At 35.3% G+C, this 11296-nt stretch overlaps 1 pseudogene; it reads left to right on the forward strand.

Annotated features, from left to right (window-relative positions):
- Positions 1-889: 889 nt before the first annotated feature.
- LOC137235855 (uncharacterized) lies at positions 890-9281 on the forward strand (annotated as a pseudogene).
- The last annotated feature ends 2015 nt before the right edge of the window (positions 9282-11296 follow it).

The following is an 11296-nucleotide window of genomic DNA, read 5'->3' on the forward strand; positions in this document are numbered from 1 at the left end:
TAAAAGAAGAGTTGTGGCGCGTTTTTATTTCTAAAAGTGAAATACCGATATTTTCTCTTAAATATTTTCTTAGTGCTCCATATATGGGATATACAAGTGCAGTTCCACAGGGCTTTATAAGAAGCTTCAGCAGCAATTCTTTACCATTTATAATGCAAAAATATCAATAAACACGTTTTGTCCCTATAATTTTTTCCATTCCAAACCTCTACTCTTTCACCTCTTCGCAAAAGAACAACCTTTAAATGCTATTTTTATAGGGCGCATTATTCAATTATTATTTCCATCATTGTATATAAGTAAACAATTAAATAAATATATGCAAGGCGCGATAACCTCCGAAGAGATTTAAGGCCGAGCTTACCTTTCAATTTGAGTAGTGCTCCTTCTTATTTTTCCTAAAAATTGGCGGGACTGGGCCAACATGTTTTATGCCGTCTCCGAGCGGCATTTGCAAGGCAGATGCATTTTCACTGAGAAGCTTTTCATGGCAGATATACACCCCGAGAATTTGACGAATCTCTGCCGAGGGGTGACCCCGGGTAGAAAAACTTTTTTTCTAAATTTTTGATGTTAGATTGCCCGGGAGTTGAACCCAGTACCCAGCACCACGTCGGCTACTACAGGCTGGGTACACTCAAAAACATGAGAGTGCTGATATATCGCTGTGTTAATGTCTTTGTTTTTGTATTCATTAATCGAATGTACCTAATTTAAAATGTTTTCTTGTCACACTTATGCTGCTACAATCACAAAAATTTAGAGGCTGTCTTTTTTCCAATTCAAAACTCATTTTTATTTACACAACAAAATTTTGTATAAATAGCACCCACATATTTCGACTTCCTTCACTTTAAACTAAAAAATAGACGGAAAATCATAAATTAAAATGAACTTACGCAATTCTTTCGTGATATTGCTTGTCGTCCTTAGCAGCCTTTTGATTAATACGAATTCGACATATCGTGTTATAGGAGGCAGAGATTCGAATAGACCGTATTTGGTGGCAATACGTAATGACGAGTGTTATCGATGCGTTGGTACTTTGCTCACTTTGAACAAGGTTCTGACATCTGAATTTTGCTTGGAAGGTGTACTCCTGTCTGACATCACTGTTAATGCTGGTACAGCCAATTTGAATATAGCAGGAAAAAATAGCGCTGCGGCTCGTATAATTCGTCCATGTCATTTCAATCATCCGAGAATGGAAGAAATTGATATAGTCGTGATTGTATTAAAAAGAACATTCACCAAAAGCCCATTTATAAAACCAATATCTTTATGCGAAACTGAATTAGACGTGGGCAAAAAATTGGAAGTTAGTGGATGGGGTCCGAAAGATGGATACATAGGGCCAGCTTCGGATATACTCCAATCTACTGAATTTGTAGTAACCCCAATCAACGAATGTAAAGATTTTTATGCGCGTCTTTATGCGGAAGCAGGGAAAAATTTCCCAACAATAGTAATTTGTTTAAGATATCTGGGAGGGACTAGTGATACATGTTGGGGAGATGCTGGTGCACCGGCCATTGCGGAAGGAAAACTTGGTGCGGTGCTAGTAGGTGGGATGAACTTCTATAAGTCGACTTTATATACAAGTGTAAAAAATAAGTATGTTCGAGCTTTTCTAGAATTTGCGAAATACAATTAATTGCAAAGTGTTTTTTTTTAAATCGACTGCTGAGTTCACCTAACTCGGCTGAACGCCCCATTTCAGATCTTTTTTCATAAACATCCTAGCTCACGTCAAAGCATAGAATTTATGCTAAGATAGAGCGTTCTCGGAACGGCAGCGGAGATATGGTGATATTTCAATAAGCAGTCCAAATGGCAATATTTCTCTTTGTGTTATTTACAAATAAATAATAAAAAATATAACTACGTTTAAAATAAAAAAAACTTTGGCTGTATTCATTTGAGATGTGACGCATGCAAATGCCTTAGGTTGTGAGATCAAACTTTAAACATAGCTTTAAAGTTCCCCCCTTTATGAATAGAACATGATACAAAAAGGAACTACCGATATAAAGCCCGGTTTTTCAGAACAAGTTCAACTCAATTTGTCAATTAAACTACGTTTAAACTTATTCTACAGTTTTTCAGTCGACTTTAACTGAAGTTTAAGCTAAGCTTAAGCGGCCGCTCTGCCAGGGTTAAACTCTAGTTAACCTATTAGTTATTTGCGTTCATACGAAATAGCGTCATATACCCAACAAGCATTTGGGCTTGAGTACCCTTAGAGCTCATGTTTATAACTAGGCATACTTCTAAAATCTCAAAAGTTGTTTCGAAACAGTGGCTCAACTCGAGAATCATAGCGCACTCCTCAAAAGAGCAAAATATGCTATTACTTAAGTTGAAAAAATGTAATTAACAACTTGCGGTTCTCTAACTGGACTCAAATGTATGATTCAATGATGTTGATGTAGGATCTTCGGTGTGGCAGGCCGAGCACGCTACCATCACACCACGGCGTCCGCCCATATAATTTATTCCTGATTAATTACGCTTCATTACTGCTATCAACCAAGTGTTTATTTCTAACAATAAACAGCTGTTGGTTTTGGTGGTTGTAGCGGCAGCCTGTGGGTTAATGCGATGGTAAGGATGTTCAAACATTTACGTATGTATCTGGGTGCATATACCAGCATAGCTACGTTTACATGTGTTAGTAACTGGTAGGAAGCAAACACATGGATAGATGTTCGAACATGAATCTGTTAGTATACGTGAAGTTAGTATACGTGAAGTTAGTTCGTGAAAGTTTATATCCGTCGTTTCCCGCCAAAATAGGATTGTATGTATTGGTGTCTTTCGTTCTTGAGTGAAAGTGGTGAGAAAGAAAGGCTTTTGATTTATGGGGTACGACCACCAAACGATTGCAGAGAATGTCTCAAAAGAAAAGTTGACTTAAGTGAGTGCGGAAGCAAGTTTTAATTATGTATATTTTTTTTTGCGGAAAAAAAGTTCGCGTTTTTTTCATAAAACCGTGCTAACGGGTAATTTAGCGGAATCCCAAGGAGGAACCGGGATCCCATACCCTGCTTGACAACAGCCCCAGGTGAGTCCAGTGAAACCCCTTTCCCCCAGTCCATGGTGCATGTGGACTAATAGTAAGAATTAAAAAAAAATGTTAAATGTGAAAATTAATTTAAATAAAATTACATACCTACAATCAATAAAATTTTGTGAAATAAATGAAATTATATACAAAGATAAAATTAAGTAAAAAAATAAAATAAAATAATGAAAGTTAAAAGTAAAATTAAATTAAAATAAATTAGTTAAAATTATAAAATAAAATAAGATATAAAACTAATTAAAATAAAATAACATACATAGATACGTAAAGTGATAAATTTGAGTAAAATCTAATACCTAGATAACCTTAAATATATAGATAAAAAAAATCAAATAAATAAATAAAATGACATAACTAGATGACATTCAATAAATATAGTGAGTCCATTTGCACCCTAATGTATCTTTCTCGTTCGCCATGACCCTAGTCCCTAATATTCTTCCCTCTGCACATTTAGATTGCTGCGCAAAAATATGAAGTTGCCGCCATCACGAGCCACAAACGCAAAAATAAGGCGAGGTAGTATTAAAATTAAAGGAACTTGCCACACCAGCCACCAACACAGTCTAAACACACAAAAGCGGGGTAGTATTTCATATAGAGGAAGGGGAAGCATACAGACGGTGCCAGGCTATACGTCAAGGGAGTAAAGGGGCATCTGAGCGCTCCTGTCCTGGTACCGCAATCATTACACTTGAGCATAGCCTGGAGGAACACTAATTGGAGTAGAAAAGCAAGCCCGAGGAGAGAGGCCAAGAAGGGAGCAGAGTTATCCGTGCGCCGCTGCCGGAATCTATATTGTTTTTTTTATATTGTATTTGAATTTTGTTGAACTTAGCTGATATTGTTTTAGTTAGTTTTAATCACGATTTCATTACGTGAGTTTGATTAGTTCAAATTTTAAATTTAGCCTGTTAAGGTAATTTAACTGGAGTCTAAATCTATTCAATTTCCTTGTGAGTTTTTTTACTTTTATGAATTTATTTTGTTCTGGAAACCTGTGTAATTGTTAATATTTCTCCTGTTGTATTCCGTTTCCTTACTCCTGCCCACCGTTTTTGCTATCTTTTCAACAGTCCACCTGTAACTTATTTACCTATTATTCCTTACCTTACTTTCTTGCCTATCGTCCCACATTCAACCTTTGCTTGGTCTTTTTGTTCGCTTCAATACCTAATTTCTTATATTTTGCTTTCTGGCTCATGACTTTTTTACTTTTTTCACCTTTTTCCCGTTTTTATACATTTCATGAAAATGAAATGGTATATTAATTTCGTCACGAAACCCAAAATTGTAAGTCCTTAAAGGAAAATAGATAGATGCACCATTAATTATACCGAAATAAGCAGGTTGAAGAGCTGAGTTAATTTAGCCATGTCCGTCTGGCCATCTGTCCGTCTGTCTGTTTGTATGCAAACTAGTCCCTCAATTTTTGAGATATCTTGATAAAATTTGGTGAGCGGGTGTATTTGGGTGTCCGATTAGACATTTGTCGGAACCGGCCGGATCGGAACACTATAGCATATATCCTCCATACAACAGATTTTTCAGAAAAAGAGGATTTTTGTAATATCTTACTCAATTTAACAGATTGAAGCTTCAAATTTCACCGAATGCTTACGTATATGGCATATATTTTGTGTCTGAAAAAATCATAGAGATCGGTTGTATATATAGTCTATATCTTATACAACCGATTGTTCAGATAAGAAACTTTTCGTAATTACTGCCCTATTTTAAGAGCTAGAGGATTCAAATTTCAACGAATGCTTACGTATATAGCATATATTGTTGTCTGAAAAAATCATACAGATCAGTGGTATATATAGTATATATATGGTGGTATATATAGAATATATATATATAGTATATATATATATTTTTTTTCGCAATTTTAGCCCATTTTAACAGCTAGAAGCTTCAAATTTCACCGAATGCTTACGTATATGGCATATATTTTGTGTCTGAAAAAATCATAGAGATCGGTTGTGTATATAGTATATATCTCATACAACCGATTGTTCAGATAAGAAACTTTTCGCAATTTCTACCCCATTTTTACAGCTAGAAGCTTCCAATTTCACCGATTACTTACGTAAGTATATAGTATACATTGTTGTCTGAAAAAATCATAGAGATCGGTGGTATATATATTATATACTTTATATAAACTGTCATTTTTGCCCCTTTTTTACGGATAGAAGCTTAAAATTTCACCGATTGCTTACGTAAGTATATAGTATACATTGTTGTTTCAAAAAATCATAGAGATCGGTGATATATATAATATATATATGATGGTATATATAGTATATATATAATTTTTTTTTGCGATTTCGGCCCCATTTTAACAGCTAGAAGCTTCAAATTTCACCAAATGCTTACGTATATAGCATATATTGATGTCTGAAAAAATCATTGAGATCGGTGGTATACATAGTATATATCTCATACAACCGATTGTTCAGATAAGAAACTTTGCGCAATTTCTGCCCCGTTTTAACAGCTAGAAGCTTCAAATTTCACCAAATGCTTACGTATATAGCATATATTGTTGTCGGCAAAAATCATAGAGATCGGTGGTATATATATTATATACTTCATATAAACTGTAATTTTTGCCCCTTTTTAACGGATAGAAGCTTCAAAATTCATCAAATTTCATCAAATAGTTACGTTTACGTCATATATTTTTGAAATACGTGATTCTTTTTCATAGTTTTTACATGCAGACCACAAAAAACGTGAAGCTTTTTATCCTCACACAAAGTACCTACCTATTTTTATACCTTTTATGAAAATGAAATGGTATATTAATTTCGTCACGAAACCCAAAATTGTAAGTCCTTAAAGGAAAATAGATAGACCCACCATTAAGTATACCGAAATAATCAGGATGAAGAGCTGAGTTGATTTAGCCATGTCGGTCTGTCCGTCTGTCTGTTTGTATGCAAACTCGTCCCTCAATTTTTGAGATATCTTGATAAAATTTGGTGAGCAGGTGTATTTGGGTGTCCGATTAGACATTTGTCGGAACCGGCCGGATCAGACCACTATAGCATACAACCGATTTTTCAGAAAAAGAGGATTTTTGTAATATCTTACTCAATTTAACAGATTGAAGCTTCAAACTTCACCACATACTTTCGTATATTGCACATATTGTTGCCTGAAAAAATTGATGAGATCGGTCGTATATATAGTATATATCCCCCACAACCGATTGTTCAGATAAGAAACTTTTCGTAATTACTGCCCTATTTTAAGAGCTAGAGGATTCACATTTCAACGAATGCTTACGTATATAGCATATATTGTTGTCTGAAAAAATCATACAGATCGGTGGTATATATAGTATATATATGGCTGCTACTGCTGGTGTTGGCACCTTAAGCCCCTGGTGGCAAGTTGAACGCAGTGCACCAAAGCATTGCCGACGTAAAAAGGTTCAGGATTTAGTATTTGAGCAAACGTTAGAAGCATTTACCGATTCGTCGTGAGTTCTTAACTATGTTATGTTATGCTATGTTACTTTATGTTACTTAATTTATTTCTTACTAAACCCTTTTATTACATTTTTTGATGTTTTGCACAGTTTCATACAAGCTTTTCCTGTTTCAACAACAAGGATTTATGTATACAATTTCTATTTCTATTGTTAGCTAAGAAATAATACATTCAACTTATCTTTCATAATTTTATATAGAAGGGGCTTTCCGTGCCAAGGCATTCCAGCGATTAATTGCATCAAAGATTTCGGTGAAGTTCGGACATTCGAAAAACGTTTTTATTTATTTATCTATATGAAACGGTTGTGCATTGGACTCGGTCTCCATGCCAATTAAAAAAGTTGCAAAAGATCACCTCTAAATTTGAAGAAACCACTTTATCCTTGAAAATTGAGTCAAAGTATTTTTTTTTTGTTTGTTTTTTTAGAAATGGTTATTTGACATGCGATTTCTAGAAAGAGACGTCATTATGTCTTGGGAACTCGTTAATTCCTTCTAATGTCTTCGGTAGAATGTTTCGACGTTTCCACTTATTGTCATGTTTATAGTTTGATAAGCCTAGAAGACAATAAAAAAGTGGATGCATTACCAACATCACTGACAGCAAATCATTAAATCTTCATCCGTAACTCTTCCTGAAACCTTTTCCCTCGTATACTCCCACCTTGCATAATTCACAGTTTCGATTTTATATCTATCAACAGTGACATGCCTGCCAAAACGCAAATGCGCTGACACTTTGCTTGACGACAGCAGATACTTCGTTTTGTCCTCCTCCTCGTTCGCCATCAAACTATATTTTCCAGTTCAAAGTAGAACTTTAGGCCGATTATGTTAATGTCATCATCATATTGCTAAGTTGTTGTTTAATTTTCTCTAGCATCGGCTCCGACAGGTCCTTGCCATGTCTGTCTGACCTTGTAGAAGGTCCAATAAGCGTATTAACGGTGAGTTTGAGTCCTTCGAACAATACGGAGCGAAGATCCCGGGTTCACGCCCGGACAAAAGCAACATCAAAATTTTAGAAACAAGTTTTTTAAATTAGAAGAAAATTTTTCTAAAGCGGTCGCCCCTCGGCAGTGTTTTCGCAAGCACTCCGATGTACTTCTGTCATGAAAGCTCTTAGTGAAAACTCATCTGCCTTGCAGATGCCGTTCGGAGTTGGCATAAATTAAGTAGGTCCCGTCCCGCCAAATTGTAAGCAAAATTAAAAAAAAGGTGCACGACTTTAATTGTAAGAAAAGCTCTTCCAAAAATCTCTTAGGAGGTTGTCGCGCTTATATGCTTCTTTCTCTCCATAAATGCTTGGTTGCAGATGAATGAGTTATTAACGAATTTCGTCTTTAAGCGGATAGTGCGGTGACCTTCGCCCACATAAATATTTAAAGAACTGATATTTGTATCTTAGCTGCCACTTCGAAAGCACCCTATCTCAGTCAGCAATTGTCAGGTGAGATAGTGTGTTCACAATGAAAAACTGAAAGAGGCGGTGTTCTTCAATAAAATTCTGCGATAGGGTGCTGCGTCGATATCTAAAGCCTTTTTCGGGAAATAAGCTGCGCACATTACAATATTAAAAAACTCGTATTTATGGCTCAAGAGGAAGCGGGAGCAGGGAATATGAAATATAAGGAATTGAATAAGGAGAGCGAGATAATAAGGGAAAGGGGGAGCGAGAGAAAGGATTATAAGTATAAAGCCAGTGATAAGGAGGATTATTCGAAGTGGGAGAAATGGAAAAGTAGGGGAGAAAAAATATAGTAAGCTATAAAAACTTCTCCCAGATGTTTAAAAAAAACCCGAAATGTTGAATTATTCAGTGGGCACAACCGGTCGGATTTATTCGTGTCTCAGGGTGTATCAATAATATTGACTTAACTCTAGTTTTCAAGCCTATAGTAGACTAAGAAGCCACATTTATCAACTGCTTTTGGCGTTGCTGTGCATACGTCTCGAAACTTTCGCAAACCTTATTTGAGTTAATTTCTTACTTATTCATTCATTCTCTCACAATTTCGTAAAGGCGAAAAAGATTCGGGATTCCTTCGGATTGGTTATTTGAATGTCCGAGTGAAGAATACAACGGAAGCGTTCAGCAACTTCTTGGTAGTGGGCAATGGGTATACACTCTCTCACGCGGCAATGGCAAATCGTCATCACCAGCGATCTCACCGACACCATCTACAAGGTCGTCGTCATCTTCCACAAAGTGGTAGGACTATGCGGAATCCCATGATGATGAAGACGAAACCATCAGGGTTTGGAACGTCACACCATCACAAAGGTAGCAACAGTAGTAATAGTAAACTATTGGGTCGCGTGCCAGTATTGCTGTTAATATGAATAATTTAACGCATCAATTGGAAAAATTGCACAAATCCTGGGGCTCGAAAGATAACATAATGCCACCACCACAAATTATCGATACCCTTATAAAGAGACGACAAAAATCTGCAACGACACCAACAACACGTTCCTCGGTAACATCGTCCATCTCCACAGATTCATCACGTGGTTCTATTTCTTCAACAAATTCTAGTACGAATTTTATTGCGATCTATAGTAGTACCCCAACAACACCAAATCAACAACGTGCACCTAGCGGGCGTGTACAGTCGGATATGATAATGAGTGGTCGTACATCGATGAGCAGTGGTAATTTACAATCTTCGCAATCGCAATGTTGAAGTATACATGCAAAGGTTCATACATCTTGATATGTAAATAATGTACTAAGTGGCTCAATTAACTATAATGATGTTCCGTGTATATGTGTATGAACTAATTATATATACTACTAGAAGACCCGGTGTGGCGGTTGGTTTTTCATCGCCAACCATTTCTTTTTACACTTTTTCATACTCACGCTTGCTCGTGGGTGTGCAGCCCAATGCGCACACAAACAAACACCCGCACTCACCAATTATTCTTTTATTGCATTGTGTTTTTTTCAATAGAATTTATTTAGTTTTTGTTTGTAATGTACATGTTCTTTTATTTAAACCTTTAACTTCCCTTTTTTTTTATTTGCACACTCAGGTTTAGTTTCACTAACTGTAATTTTTTGATTTTCAATTTAGTCCTTTACTTTTTGTACTTAAGGGTCGGCCGGTTCACTTCAACTCTCAACTCTAACTAACTAAACTAAAACTGCCGCTAACGCAACTATGTAGCTAGGCAGCTTTTCTTTACGTTGCTTAGCAACGAAATTAATGATGGCGTCGAAAATAAATCATGGCGTCGATCAACGGCAGTTTCAACCAATCAGAAACTCTCCAAATTGCTCGACTCTAACAATTTTAGTGATGCCGAGTGCATCTGATGTATGGTTGCATCTTGGACATTTCCAAAGAGGGTTGCCATCTACAATTTATTTTAATGTATTTTAATTTGGCACTACATCTTCCCCCTTTAGAAAAGAAGAATTTGGTGAGATTAGTAATTAATCTTGCCACATTCTTCTTTAGGCTCTAATATGTTGTTGTAATGTTATGAACGAAGGAGTTTGCTAGCATTAGGGTGCTCTAACCCGGGACTCATTCGTTCATCGCAGTGCAACTTCTAAAAAGATGATTAAAAATGAAAGTAATATTTTGAATAAAGTGAAATATATAAAAGTTGGTTCAAAATATTGAATTTAATGTTTGAAGTAAACCGGTTTTTTTTTTCTTATTGTAAAATCTACCTGCTTAAATGTATATTTGTTTGTTACATTTTTTTTTTTTAGCCTTCATTGGCGGTTTTAAAATATATTTATATGATTAATAATAGATTATTAGATTAATTAATTTTTTGTACTCGATTTTTGTGTACAATTTTTTCGTTTTCTTTACTTATTTCACAAATAGTTACATTTGGCCCATCAATATTCTTTACTATGTAGGGACCTTGATATATATTTTTATGTTTATTCTTGGTTCTGTTTGTACTAAAACTCTATCATTAATTTTAATATCTAAAGACTTAGCCGTTTTATCGTATAAATCTTTATTTCTAATCTTATGCTTATTAATCAAATTTTTTGCCATTTTATGCGATTTTTGCATTCTAAACTTAAGCTCTTTTGCGTAATTTTCTACGTTATAGATCGGATCAATTTGCTCTTTTTGCAATTCATGTGGCATTGTAGTTTTTCTGCCAAATATTAATTCAAACGGAGTAAATTTATTATCAAAAACCGAACTACTTGTAGTATTGTGTAAAAATGTAAAGTATTTTAAATATGTATCCCAATCTGAATACGTTTCATTCAGATACGCACGTAAGTATTCGTTAAAGACTCTATGATTTCTTTCAACAGTACCAACAGTTTCGTGGTGGTAAGCTGTTGAGAAATCATGATCAATCTTTAAAAGTTTCGTCAATTCAGAGAATAATTCGTTTTTATATTCCGTTCCTAAATCGGATCTAATAGCTTTCATTGTACCATATGTTAATATAAAGGTTTCAAAAATAGCGCAAGCAATAGTTTTTGCTGATTTATCTGGTACAGCTACTGTTACCAGGTATTTAGAAAAGTCACAAATCATAGTAACAGCGAACTTGTTACCATATTTGGATTCCGGAAGTGGACCTATTGTATCGACAATTACTATGTCAAAGGGTTTGCAGGGTGTTGGAGTCAACACAAGATTTTCCTTTGTTTTTGGTTTTACTTTATTTAAAAGGCATTTTTTGCAATTTTTGACAAATTTCGCAATGT

Source organism: Eurosta solidaginis, unplaced genomic scaffold, assembly GCF_040869045.1.
Source record: "Eurosta solidaginis isolate ZX-2024a unplaced genomic scaffold, ASM4086904v1 ctg00001135.1, whole genome shotgun sequence".
In the NCBI taxonomy this organism is placed as follows: domain Eukaryota; kingdom Metazoa; phylum Arthropoda; class Insecta; order Diptera; family Tephritidae; genus Eurosta; species Eurosta solidaginis.